We start from the raw sequence: 14,331 nt of genomic DNA, 5'->3' as shown, positions 1-14,331 counted from the left end.
TTTTTTAGAAATATTTATTTATTTATTATGTATACAGTATTCTGTCTGTGTGTATGTTTGCAGGCCAGAAGAGGGCACCAGATTTCATTACAGATGGTTGTGAGCCACCATGTGGTTGCTGGGAATTGAACTCAGGACCTTTGGAAGAGTAGGCAATGCTCTTAACCACTGAGCCATCTCTCCAGCCCCCTAGGGTGGTATTTATTTAAGGAGGAAAAAACTTACAGATCACCATCCCAGACAACAGCCCTCTGCGCAACCAGGGAATCTAGTAGCCAGCGGAGCAGGAAGTGAAGAGAGAGAGCAGAGGAAGTAGCCGCTTTTTTAAAGGGAGAGAGACCACGCCCCAGTGGGCTGGTATCTCAGCAGCTATTGGTTGGAGGAGCGGAAGGACCTCCCGCAACAAGGCAGAGTCAGAGAGACGCCATGTAGCCCTGCTGGAGCCAGCCAGAACTTAACCCAGTAAGCCACAGCCACATGGCAATACAAAGATTACTAGTAATGGGTTAAATTAAGATTTAAATGTTAGCCAATAAGAAGTTAGGGATAATCGACCAAGCAGTGTTTTAAATATTATAGTTTCTGTGTGATTATTTCAGTTCTGGGCTGGGAGGAACAAGCAGCCCCCTGTAACAACGTAGGTGCTGGAAACGTAATGTAGATTCTCTGAATGAACAAGACAGTGTTCTTAACTGATGAACCATCTCTCAGCCCTTTTAACTCACATTTTAAGACCCTATATTCTATTTTTTAAATTTTTATACATTTTATTGATATTCATTGAGCTCTACGTTTTTCTCTGCTCCCCTCCCTGCCTCTCCCCTCCCCCCTCCCCTCCTCCCTCCCCTCCCCCCTTCAACCCTCCCCCAAGATCCCCATGCTCCCAATTTACTCAGGAGATCTTGTCTTTTTATACTTTCTACTTTCCATGTAGATTAGATCTATGTAAGTCTCTCTTAGTGTTCGCATTGTTCTAAGTTCTCTGGGATTGTGGTTTGTAGGCTGGCTTTTTTTGCATTATGTTTAAAAAACACGTATGAGTGAGTCCATGTGGTAATTGTCTTTTTGTGTCTGGGTTACCTCACTCAAAATAATGTTTTCTAGCTCCATCCATTTTCCTGCAAAATTCAAGCTGTCTGTGTAGTACTCCATTGTGGGAATGTACCACATTTTCCTTATCCATTCTCCAAAGACCCTATATTTTAAAACACAGTATATACTATAAACTCAGTAGTATTTTTAATAAACTAAAAAAGTATCTCATTAGAGTTTCATAATTATTATAAAATAGGGGATTGCTCCCGTTTCACACAAAGAAAAGGTTAAGCAACTTGAAACAGTTGGAAAACTAAGATTTTGTTCCACATTAAAGCTCGAGCTGCTTTGGCTGCCTTCCTCTGCCCCAGTGCAGAACCTTTGTTTGTATCTTTACCAGACACTCTGAAAAATGCATTACGTACAGCAATGGTAATTAGAGCTGCAAGCATAGCAATAAAGACGACTCATGCAGCGAGCTGGCCAAAGATGGCAACACCTTTAATCGCAGCACTTGAGAGGCAGGCCGATCTCTGTGAGTTCGAGGCCAGCCTGGTCTACAAGAGCTAGTTCCAGGACAGGCCCCAAAGCTATAGAGAAACCCTGTGTCAAAACACACACACACACACAGACACAGACACACACACACACACACACAAATTTCTTAAACGGGACTCGGGGAGAAGAAAAGAAAAGGAAAAGAAGGCAGGAAAGTCAAGAAAAAGGGGGAAAGGCAAGGCATAGGTAAGTTCAAGAACCTAAAAATCCTGTCATATTCTTTATGTTTTTAAAAGTCTGAAGGTCTAAATACAAATCACTAGTAATATAAATTTAAAGTCAAATGTGGTGATGCATGCCTGTAATCCTAGCCCTGAGAAATCAAGGAAAGGGCGTCCATGGGATTGAGGCCATCCTGGGCTACATAGGAAAACCATATGTTTGTTTAAGATTCCCTGAAAGGATTACAAAGCTGTTGCAGCAAAAGACAAAATGAGCTTTGAAAACTTTGTTCCCAAATTCTGTTTGAGAATGCCAATGGACATGTGAACTCCAAACCAAATAAGGAGGAGCTATGCGTAGATATAGTTCAGAGGTAGAGGTTTGTCCAGTATGTTTGATCCCTGGGTTTAACCCCAACACAGAAAAAAATAAAAATTTGTCTCATTTTACATTCTTAAAACAACCTTACTCAGTATCATTTTCAGAATGTTTTCCAAATGAACTATTAGTTTGTCTAACTGATAATTAGTGCTTTACAAATTGAATTTTTGGCATGGGTTATGTCTAAAGATGATGAAGTATAACAATAGCAACAACAATTATTATTTGTTTATAACAACAAATATTATATTTTTCTCTACTTCTTTCTTTGTTTTTGAGACAGGGTCTCTGAAGCTCAGACCAACCTCAAACTGTCTATGTAGCTAAGAATGGCTTTGGACTTGGTCTCTAGAGAAGGAGAAACTGACAGGCAGGCACCACGTGCTCTATTCTCATTCTTTCATGCCCATTCTCCCCGCTCCCACTGCCACCGCCTCTGCTGCTGCTTGTTGTCAGTGCCTCCGCTGTACACCCCCCCACCCCCCAGTGGCAAACCGTTAGGAAGAGGAAACCTAAGCAACCCGCCTGAGTTCTCACAGCAGAAACAGCAAAACTGAATGTGACCTCTGGAAGCTGGCTCCCAAACACACGCTGTGACCCACTGTACTCTGCGAGGTTACATAAGGTGTACTACTTTGTGCTAGTACATCTTGTATTGTATTGTGCTTGTTCAAGCTTCTGACGCTCCACAGCAAGCGAGGTTTCATGGAATCCTGGAGAGTTCTATTTATTTCCTGTCCCAGGGCCCAGCTGCATTCCAGTCTATGTCGTCCAGCCTTGGGCAGGTTTCTCTCACTCTTTGTCCTGCATGATACTATTTATTTTAAATGACTTTGTAATTTTTTCAAACAAGACATTGTAGGATATATATATTAATAATATCTATAGTATATAGTAATATATATATAGTAATATGTAACTGGTTACATTTCATTTTGATCAGATATTATAATAGATAGCTCCTGCTGAAGATCAAAAAAATATTTACCAAGGACTTATGAGATTAGATCTTCAAACTATAGAGTTTAAAAAGGAAACTTCAAACTGTGCATCCTCTCCTGGTACTGCGGTAAGTGTTCTATATAAGGTATGCATGGGGTTCCTGGAAAATCATTTGGGTTATGTTTTGGAAAGTGGGTAGGAAGTGGATTCAAAATAATTCCAAGTACTAAAAGCAAAATTATGAGCATAAGAGTGTAATGGCACAAATATGGGAAAAGAAAACCTGATTAGGCAGAAATCTTAAAGTATTTATATGAAGAGTGGTTTGGAGTATGTGGTTTAGTGGTGAAACGCTTTTTTATTACATTTGTGGCCCAGAACCAGGGTTCAGCCCTCAGCACTGGGGCGGGGGCGGGGGGCTATGGAAGACAAGAGATTTAAATGGTAAACAGGTCTAAGAGATAGCTCAACGTGTAAAGATGGCTGTTGCCAGGTCAGAACACCTGGGTTCAAGCCTCGGGATCCACGTGGTGGAAGGAGAGAGCTGACTCTCACAAGTGCTGTGGTGTGAACACACACAAAGAAACAAGTAAAAAGTAAGCAAGTGTAACTTAATAAAGAAAGAAATGAGAGGCGAGGACGTCACACGAAGGTTGGCAGACACTCTCGTGTCCTCTGTGTCATTTCATTCTGTGTGTGAGCTAAAATCCTCTATTGCTCCTCAGAACAACATTAAACATGCGGCCTCTTGGCTTTTAAAATTTCCCCAACTGAAATCAATTGATGACACCTTTCTTTGAACTAAAAGAAAAAAAAAATAGTTGGGGTGTGGTAGTGCGTGCCTGTAATCCCAGCACTCTGGGGTGGAGAGGCAGGAAGGTCAGAAGTTCAACGTTATCCACAGCTAGTTTGAGAGCAGCATGGGCTGCATGAGACTCTGCCTCAGAAAAGAAAAGGGGGAGAGGGACAGGAACTCGTACAGGAGAGTGCTCACAAGACCTCCGCTGCCTTGCCTAGTTTCACTGGTCACTGCTACGGTTTGCTTCCTCCCCCACCTTCCTTTAGTCTTTGTAGAATGTCAGGGAGCAGATACAAACTGTCTTGAATTTTTTTTTTTTACTTGAAAGTAGGTGAGTTCAACATTTTGACATTGTGACATGAAGTTGTTATCTACAAAGAATTGTGCAATAAAATATAGAAACAAAAAAATCCTGTAACATGAACCAAGTTTGCAGTTTTATATTGGGTGGCATTCACAGCTGTTTTGGGGATGCATGTAGCCTGCGGGATTAATTTTCCCATAGACATTACTTATACAACCTACAAATGGCATGTGTACGGTTGGATACGACATCTGTTCCTGCGCTTATTTTGTTCTGTATTGTTTTTTGAAAAGGAACCCAGCTGGTCTCAAACTCAAGATCCTCCTGCCTCAGCAGCCTCAGAGCTGGGATCTTAATGAATTTTAGACAAGGTGAATAATTCACAGAGGAATTAATGAAATAAAAATCAAAGACAAAACAAGGGGAAACTAATTTCGACCCGAATATGATCACTACTTCTCCCTAGGTAGCAGCTATGTTCTGGTCCCACTGTATGAGTGGAATGAATGAGGCATTTGAAAGCTCTAGCTGTCTGTTTTGCAAAGAGCTAAGTCTCTTTCTTTTAACCTTCATCCTTTCTAACCCAGCCTCTCTCCCTCTGGCTCAGCCAGGTTCCCAGCTTCATAGAAGCTCCTGATAGAATAATCAGTTAGGAGACCGGGAAGAAGTAGGGGCTCGCAGACTCCAGCAAGCGCTTGCAAAGAGCTAGGTATGATCTTGCCAAGCAAAAGTGAAAGAAGACAGATTCATAACGGTCCAAGGGGACCTGCCTCGGGTTTTCCTGAGCAACTGCACCGAGAGAGAAGTTGAAGAGCAATCGCTTAGGGCAATACATCGGTGAAAAAATGTTTTAGTACAGAATTGCTGTAGCTACAGGTAACTACAAAGTGTACAAGGCCCTATGGGCATCAATTTCAAATTGTAAGGAATTCGGCTAACAGAAACAGAGAAACCCAAATAAAAGTAGCATAAGCAAGGTGAGCACGGACTGCTTTTTGGGTAAGAGATAAGCTAATCTCAGCTGGGAAGCTCTGGGTGCTCCTTCCCAGCCCCATCTTCGGCATTCAGCATGAGTGTGGACTCTCCATGCGAGCAGGGCCGGAAGGCGCCTTGAGGGCCGCTGGACTTTAATAGTAAAGCTGGATCTGGTGAGAAAAGACAAGAGACCAGCTCTGGGCAGGTGATCCTGGAGTCACAAACAGTATCTGTCACCACCAGAGGTCACCTCGAGCTACTGGGTGGCAGCTAAAGCTCCAGCCTTCTTTACATGTGCTTTTCAGCCTTCTTGCAGGAAGGAAAATAGAAGCAAACGGAGCACTCTGGGCCCTCCCCCGAGTCAGCTCCCTTTCAGTTTGTACCTCAATGTCTGAACTACAGTTAACAACAAGGAAGCTGTGGGAAGGGAGGGATGATATTCGGACAGTCCATTTCTATATCTCCCATGATATCCTCACAGTGGGGAGATACACGGTGACTCCAATAGAGTCACCACAGTGAGAAGCATGAAACAATTTTACTGTAAAGATTTGAGACACGTTAAGAAAAGAAAAAAAGACCTAATCTAATATCAAAGAACTTTATATGCTCTAGCCTGAAATCTCTTTAATGCCTAGAATTGACTTTAAGCTAAGTATACTAAAAATGTAAAACGTTACACTTGGTCCAACATGAGGAAGCCATCCAAGAAACTAATAAAAGGCGCCCATCGTTAAGAATTGAATGAAAGGCATTGCTGTCCCCATCCTTTGTTTTCTCTCTGGCCCCTGTGCTAGCAGGTGAATGAGTGACAGCAACTTTTCAACCAAGGTGTAGGTTTTAATTTCTGTATGATATAGATCCCTTCCTTGTTCGAATACCAGGTTCTCGGTGCTAATGTGATCCCGACCCATGAGCGGTCTACAGTCTGAACGTCCTTCCATCTGTGAGGTTGTCCTCTCAGGGAAACCAGTTCTTGAGGCACCAGTCTCTCCAAGCTGACTGAACTGAAGCTGCAGGTTCTGATGCTCCAGAGCCCGTGCCTTTGAGGCCTCGTGGGCACTGCTGAGTGTTCTCATCCCTAGACATCTTATCCACCTCCCCGCCTATCCCACCCCCCACCACGCAATGCCCTTTTCAGTTTGGGTCACTTTTGCTCCTTCAGTGGGAGGGTGTTGTGAGCTGGTTTTTGAAAAAATAACCCCAGTGGCTTCATAGCACCCCGAAAGCTAGCTTTACCCTTCTTGTGGAAAATAAATGAGTTACTTATCAGAGCACGGTGGGAGGTGATCCGATGTCATAATATCATTGCCTCTGGACAGCACCCATCAATTTTTACAAGACCGAGTTCTTTTTTCCCCTTTTCAAAGTGAAAAAGAATCATTTTTTAAAATTTTGTGGTAGCATTACCATACTTTATAGGCTACTATACCCAATAAAATGAAAAGAGCTTCACTAGACAAAAGGAATGGACTTCTACTTTATACTACAGTTGCATTAGACAGTAGCTGAACTTGTAAAACATTCTTAAAGATTTGTTTGTTTATTATGTACACAGTGTTCTGTCTGCATGCATGCACACCAGAAGAGGGCAGCAGATCTCATGACAGATGGTTGTGAGCCACCATTTGGTTGTGGGAATTGAACTCAAGCCCTCTGGAAGAACAGCCAGTGCTCTTAACCTCTGGGCGTCTCTCAAGCCCATAACTGAACCTTTTGCAGACTGTGGATGGGACAGTCCAGAGCAAGGAGAGTTTCCCGTTTTAAGTGACAGTAACTTTTCTATGACTCATGGCTTCTTCTGCAGCAAACTTACCTTTGGGAGGACTGCCTCTGAGTGACCTGGACTTCTCCTGGTAATCCCTTCTCCCCTGCTGCACACCGCACAGACCTTTTTCGATAGTTTAAAAACCCTTTGCTGCAGTACCCACCACAAGTGCGACCAGGTCCATAGCCACTACCTAAGGGACTGCTTAAGTGTTCTCTATGCCACTGCTCCCTTGCTGAGCCCATTATCTGATTTCTACTGTCCACTATCATCCCTGAAAGCAGTGTAGCCACCACCACCAAGACTTCCTCCTCTTCTCCCATGCCTTAGCTTCCATATCCTGGACCACTACAACATAGACAACTTCCTCTACCCCTGTAACAAGGACTGCCACCATCGTTTCCTTTATCACCTCCCAAATAGTGTGTCATCTCCCCCCCCCCCCATAGCCGCTTCTGTTGCCAACATCTTCACTGGCAGAGTCTGCTCTTTGGCCAGCATTCCCACCCCAGCCTAAATGAACTCCACCACCCATTACATTGCCAAATCTACCTCCATGACCTACTTATGATCCAGTATGCTGCTCTTCTTGTTCAGAAAGGCACCTCTCACCCTGCGGTTATGCCCGTGAGTAATGTGATATTGCTAAACAATTTTATCAATTGGTTCTTGATCATTAAAACTTATAAAAGGGCATTCTTTCCTTTTTCCATTCCTTTTGCCTGTCTTTCATGACTTGTATGGTTTCAATCTTGCCATACATTCCAAAGTAGTTTCTCTAATAATGTTCTTCTATATCTCTTTTACTACCACGACTGAGTTTTCTTCCCCGTTAGACGGTGTCTTGGTTAAGGTTTCTGTTACTGCAACAATACACCATGACCAAAAAGCAACTTGGGTCCAAAGGGTTTATTCAGTTTACACTTCCACATTGCTTTTCATCTCTGAAGAAAGTCAAGACTGAACTCAATCAGGGCAGGAATCTGGAGACAGGAGCTGATGCAGAGGCCGTGGAGGGAGCTGCTTACTGACTTGCTTAGCTCACGTTCTTGTAGAAGCCAGGACCACCAGCCCAGGGGTGGCACCACCCACAGTGTCCCTCCCACATTAAGCACTAATTAAGAAAATGCCTCACAGCTGAATCTCATGGAGGCATTTCCTTAACTGAGGTTCTTTCCTCTCTGGTGACTCTAGCTTGTGTTCAGCTAACATAAAACCAGCCAGTACAGATGGGCATCTAGCTTAAGAGAATCTCTCTAGAAACAATTCTAGCTGGTCCAAATACCCACTAGTCTTGTGTGGCTGAGCACACATGGCTGCATTGATCTCTTCAACACAGGAGCAAGTCACAAACTCATCTGCTTGGGTGGTGCTCTGTTCTCACACGGTCTTCAAGGGTGCCGCATCCCTCAAACATTCTCTCATGAAGCCCCTGTAACTTCAAAGCTTGGACCAGTAAAAGATAGTTTCTGCAGATGCTCTGGCGATGAGTGAGTGAGGCTGTAGGCAACTAGGTTTTACCTCTTTTTAAAATTTGCACTTATGAATTCACTGTGCGTTGGGGAGAGGAGTGCATTGCCACGGTGCGTGTGTTGAGCTCAGAGGACGACTGTGGGGTTGGTTCGCTTCTTCCACCTCGTGGAGTCTCAGGACTGAATGCAGGCCATCAGGCTTGGCCTTTACTGACTAAGCTATTCCACAGCCCTTTATCTCTGTTTTGAGGTGAGATTTGCCTCACCTCAATCACGTTCATCACAGGGCTGAGTTCTTCCAAAAGTGGGCTGTTAGGTGACTGGAGTGTTGGGAACAACTCCATGGTTAAGAGCACTGGCCGTTCTCAGCCAGCTCCTAATTCTAGTCCCAGGTGATCTGATGCTCTCTTTGGCTTCTGTGGCACACAAACATACATGTAGCCAAATATCCATACATGCAAGCTAATTTTTTAAAAAATCTTTTTTTAAAGTGTAGGCTGTTAGAACACGGGGCTGCCCTATAGATCACTGCATGTGGCTGGTGTTCTTCCACCTTGCCCCTGTGCTGAGATTTAACCCGAGCTGTATCATATTTGAACTTTCCAGCTGCCAGAATTATGAGCCAATTAAACTTCCTCTTTGCATATTACCCAACACTGGGTATTATGTTGTGTTACAGAGGTACAGTAGACTGAGATAAGAGCTTCTTGATTCTGACAGACCTTTCGTAACACAGAAGTACTCATTTCTCTCTTCTTTTTAAACCTAACTCCTTAACATCTCCACCCCTCTCTACAGACCAGCTCACCTCTCTGTTTTAGTCTTCTTTGTAGAGAAGCCTGCTGACTCTAAAACTTCAACCTCTTCCTTTCATTGATTCTTTTCTTCTTCTGTGAGTAAGACCGTCTTGGGTTGGTGTCGTAACCAGCCTCTCATGATTGGCTTCAGCTGTCAACTGAAACATCCTGAGGAACCGCCTCTATCAGATTGCCCTGTGGGGAAATTGTCTTCATTGATGTTTGATGGGAGGGGGCAGGCCATTGTGAATATAACTGTTCATCTGAAGGAAAATCTCAGGAAGTTAAAATAAGAATGCAAAGAATACAACACAGTTGAAAAGGAAAGGCCACTAGAGCATGGGTTACTCGGCCAGTTACCGTCGCGGGAAATTGATACCCCCCAGGACTCTGAGGAACACTTTTGGAATGTACTTCCAAAAGATGGGTGAGAGTGAGAGGGACCATTAGCCAACTCCAGCCTCTTTGGTTGCGGAAAGTCTTCTGGATCATACTTGCCCAGCTATGTGTGTGGCAGGGCTCAGACATCGAAGCTTCGGAAAAGGTTCAAAAGCATGGTGCCAGGGAGTCTTCAGCTTGCAACCGGTGCAGCTGAAGCTAAAGTCATGACCAGGACATGTGACAAAGGGTGTTGTTGTGACTATAAGAATGATAGTTCGGGTAACTCTATAGTCTTTTTATTCCCACTGGGTTGCATGATTACTAAACCATTTTTAAAGCTGGCCCTAGGGTTCAGTGGTAGAACACCAGGTTACTATGTGGAAAACCTAGGTTTGATCCCCAGCCAAACACAAACAAACGGACAAATAAATAGAAACAGGTCTTGTTCAGGCTGAGATGTTTATAATTCCTTCCTGGAGCCAGAGAAGAAGATTTCATTTACAAACCACACTAGAAAGGTTTCTTTTCTCATTCTGGTTGCCCTTGGCCTCTGAACACTCTCGATTCCCATAACTGGTGGCTGGGAAGTACCTTGGATGATACATGGAAAGGGATCAATAGGTACATTGGCTGGTGGTTCTTAAAATAGCTGAACTCTCACTCTTCTCCCAAACATTGTTTGGCAGGAAAGTGTCTAGTGTAGTAAACCAAACAGCGCTTCTGTCAGGGAATGCTTCAAAGAAAGGGCAAGGGAGCCAGGGCATAGATCAGTTAGGAATTCACGTAGCCCTGCATACACGCAGCTGGGGGACTGCACACCAGTGTCCCACAGCTCATCCTTGCCAACAGGGGAGCCATATTGTTTGTGGGAGTTATGTTCTAAAATAAATACAGAAAAAGAAAGGGAATGCCAGCAGACTACAAGCTTCAAAACAAAACAAAAAAACCTTCTGGGATGGAAAATGTCAGAGTTAAAAATATCCTAGAAATCCCTATTTCTTAGAATAGTGTGTGCATATTTTATTTGTACAGATTTCCTGGAGGTTATTATTCACTTAGGGCTGCAAACCCCTTTAGTCTTGGAAGGAAGCTATCTGTAGATGGCTACGCAGTCCAGCTTTCCCGCTTTTGAAATCCGACTATTAATTCCTGAAATGAATAAAAGCTGGACAGGAAATGCTAGCATATGTCGCTAACATAACAACAATATCACAGTGATTAATTTCACTCTTCTCTTTATGGTATTACATTTGAGATTTTCTTGTTGTCATGACTATTAGACTATTATTTGTGATATATTTTGAAAATATTTTCTTCACATTTATCACTTGTTGCATTTTTGATATAGGTAGAGGAAATGGTTTTGTGGTGTTGGGGGTGGAATTCTAGGTTCACATACATGTTAAAAATTCTACCACAGAGCTGCATTCCAAGCCTGTCTTTTGAGCTTATTCATGGTGGTTCTGGCTATGCAAAAAAAAAAAAATGTGTATCTAAGATGTGTGTGTGTGTGTGTGTGTGTGTGTCTGTACATGTTCACATGTGTGTCCCAGCCCACTTGCACTTGTGTGTGTAAACATGTGGAGACCAGAAGCTGATGTCAGGTGTGTTCCTTAACAACTCTGTATAATGTTTTTAGACTCTCACTGAATCCAGTGTTTGCAGATTCTGCTAGGCTGACTTGCCATGGACGCTCTGTCTTTGTCTTCCCAGCATTGAGTTTGCAGATACATGCTGCTAAGCCTAGCTTTTATGTGGGTGCTGGGGATCTAAGTTAAGGTCCTCATGGTTGGGCAGAAAGCACTTTACCAATGAAGTCATCCTCCTAGCCACAGTATTTTTTTAAGATCAGGTTTTCTCTTGCTGTATGTGGCATTTGAATTATGGTTATCTGTTTCAGAATAATCTTTGTGTACACTGTGAAGATGTGTCTTTGCCAAGGTGCCTTCTGATTGATTTAATAAAGAGCTAAATGGCCAATACTAGACAGAAGGTATAGCAAGGAGAGGACTCTGGGAAGAAGAGAGGCAGAGAAGCCAGCAAGACATGGAACAAGTCAGGCACACAGAATTGGATAGAGGTAAAAAAAAATCATGTAGTAGAATGTAGATTAATTTTAAAAAGCATATGCGTTTAAGTTATAAGAGCTAGTTAGGGCCGGGTGGTGGTGGCGGCACACGCCTTTAATCCCAACCCTTGGGAGGCAGAGGCGGGTGGATCTCTGTGAGTTCGAGGCCAGCCTGGTCTACAAGAGCTAGTTTCAGGACAGGCTCTAAAGCTACAGAGAAACCCTGTCTCGAAAAACCAAAAAAAAAAAAAAAAAAGCTAATTAGGAATAAGTCTAAGCTATAGGCTGAGCTTTTCATAATAAACAAGTTTCCATGCCATTATTTGGGAGCTGGCTATCAGGACAGAGAAATAACTACTACATATGGCATCTAACGTAGGGACAGGTATTTCACATAGGACCTGAGAAAGCTTTTAAAAAGTTTCAAACACAGAAATATACAGTCAAACACAGCTTTGTAGTCCCGTGGTCTCTCAGTCAATGGGCTACAGTGTACAGAGACATGCTGCCTGTAGGCTTGAGCCAGCAGCACCATGTGTAGAGTTGCACAGCAAGGTTAAGGCTTGGTTCACCAGGCAAAGAAAGCTACTGATATGCAATAAAGGGGTCCAGACCGAGAAAACCTTTAAACAGATGCAGTAAAAAATGGGTATAGACTGTCATTAAAAAAAAAAACAGTTTAAAAATCATAAAGTCTTTAAAGGGAGAATAAAGTAATATAAAAGAATAAGCCATGTAAAGATGGGAAATACACAGGGTGTCTTGATCACCTATGGTGCTTTATCGACTTTGAATTGTTTAAATACTGAGGAGCAAACAGCAGCTCCTGAAAGATACTGGATTGTGGAAGGGACTGCTGAATTAAACCAGCTTATATACTTTAGGGATGTTTTAACTTTAAAATGGAAACCAGAATATGTGTTATGTTGGGGAAGGGGATATGCCTTTGTTTCCACAGGAAACAAAAAGCTATGGATTCCTTCAAAGTTAATAGAGATCAGAGTTGACTAGGGGAGACCTCCTGAGGATCTTGGTTACAGACATGAGGGGAAAATCCAGGAAAGACTGAAAGACAGGTGACGTATATGCTGATCCCTCAACATGGGAACAGCTCTGTGACTGGATGAGACATGATAAATCTTGTTGTCTACACAGCCCTCATGACAGTTTGATTATACAGTCCAAATCAACTTATAAAATTGACAGATGCCTTTACCCACTCAAACATAAAACAAAAAATTATCTTTATATGACTTGTGTACACTGCATATTCTATGCTTGTGTTAATGCAGATATATAGGTTATTTTTAAAACTTTGTGTGCTTTCAGAAAGAAAAAAAGGCACTAAACACCAATGAGGACAAGTAGTCTAGGTGATTCAGCTTTTCAGAAAGCTTCTGTTGCAGTTTCCTCAAAATTCTGCATCCAAAACAACTTCAAAGCTGCTAGCTGAGATGGTCCAGCCTCATAGACTATCCAGCCAGGACTTCAGAGAAGCCTTGCACTTTCCCACACTGAGATTGGACAGCAGTTGACTCTCCCAGGACTTGATCATTATCCTAATTTTCTCAGGGTTCCCTAAAGATGCTGTTGCTCCAAGACAACATTAAGCAATCTAGAGAACAAGACACCCACATTCTCACGAAGTGGGGTGAGTGATTTTTGGTCCCCTGGTGTGCTATGGATGTTTGTCACTGTTTAGGGGGTTTTGTCACAAGTTGTTATTGGTCATGGTCAGGAAAAAAGCTGAGTAAAAGGAATCAGCTTCAATGACCTCATTCTGAAAAGAAAAAGGGGGGATATAGAAATGATAGGATGCCAGGTGGTAGTAGCACACGCCTTCAATCCAGGCATCAGGAGGCTGAGGCAGGTGGATCTCTGTGAGTTTGAGATCAGCCTGGTCTACAAAGCTAGTTCCAGGACAGATTCCAAAGTTACACAGATAAACCCTGTCTCAAAAAAAAAAAAAAACCACAAAAAAAGAAAGAAAAGAAATGATAGATTAAAAGGGAAGATTATTGAATCTATTTTCAAACTTAAAAAAAAACACAGCTACTACTCTCAAATATTTTACATATTTGGTATGGATTTTTATATGTTGATACAAATTTAAAGTTATTTTGGTTATACTGTATATATCCTTCTATTCTTGTTTAAGATATTATACCTATGTAGCTCTTTTTAAAATGTAATGTAAGTTTTAGTCCTTAAAAGCTACTTAGGATAATAAAGAAATACAGGTTAGTAGTTAGTCATCTACAATCAAACTTGTAGTCATGTTAGATATGTTTTCAAGTTTAATAAACAAATATATTTTAAATAGTCTTCAAACACTTCCAAGACCTATGGAATATGGCATTTAAAATATTTTAACAACATAAGGCAATTCATGACAGTGAGGTATGTCTATTCCTTGTAGCACCAATTACTTCAAAAAGGATGATGGGTGTCAAAGAACCTCCCTATGGAGTTTGCTTACTATGAGGCAAAGCTAGCCATCTGGGCAAGAAACAGCCCTTACTTCTACTGCTGACAATATGTTGTCCAAACTGGACAAGCAGGACACAAAAGAAGACAACTATCAAACTTTGTCAAGACAAATTCAAAATGCCTTCTTCACAGAAAAGTTTGTCAGATATACTAGACTTGTAGTATATCTGTAGTCTACCTGTAGACTGAAGATGAATCC

At 42.2% G+C, this 14,331-nt stretch overlaps 1 long non-coding RNA gene across 10 annotated transcripts in view; it reads left to right on the top strand.

The window, feature by feature from the left end:
• The first annotated feature begins 2,782 nt into the window (after nucleotides 1-2,782).
• The window catches only part of LOC126508509 (uncharacterized), a 29,058-nt gene continuing 17,509 nt past the window's right edge, over nucleotides 2,783-14,331 (top strand). The window contains exons 1-3 of one of the 10 annotated variants that reach the window (XR_007593851.1): nucleotides 2,783-3,205; nucleotides 11,475-11,654; nucleotides 13,215-13,293. This is a non-coding gene — a long non-coding RNA (uncharacterized lncRNA). The remainder of the gene's footprint in view (nucleotides 3,206-11,474; nucleotides 11,655-13,214; nucleotides 13,294-14,331) is intronic. The other 9 variants (XR_007593849.1, XR_007593848.1, XR_007593847.1 and 6 more) reach the window with 9 other exon arrangements.

This window comes from Alexandromys fortis, unplaced genomic scaffold, assembly GCF_014885135.2.
Source record: "Alexandromys fortis isolate MF-2015 unplaced genomic scaffold, M_Fortis_MF-2015_v1.1 scaffold_79, whole genome shotgun sequence".
NCBI classification, from domain to species: Eukaryota; Metazoa; Chordata; class Mammalia; order Rodentia; family Cricetidae; genus Alexandromys; species Alexandromys fortis.
The sequence above is the reverse complement of the archived record's forward strand: the minus strand, read 5'-3'. Positions and strand labels throughout refer to the sequence as shown.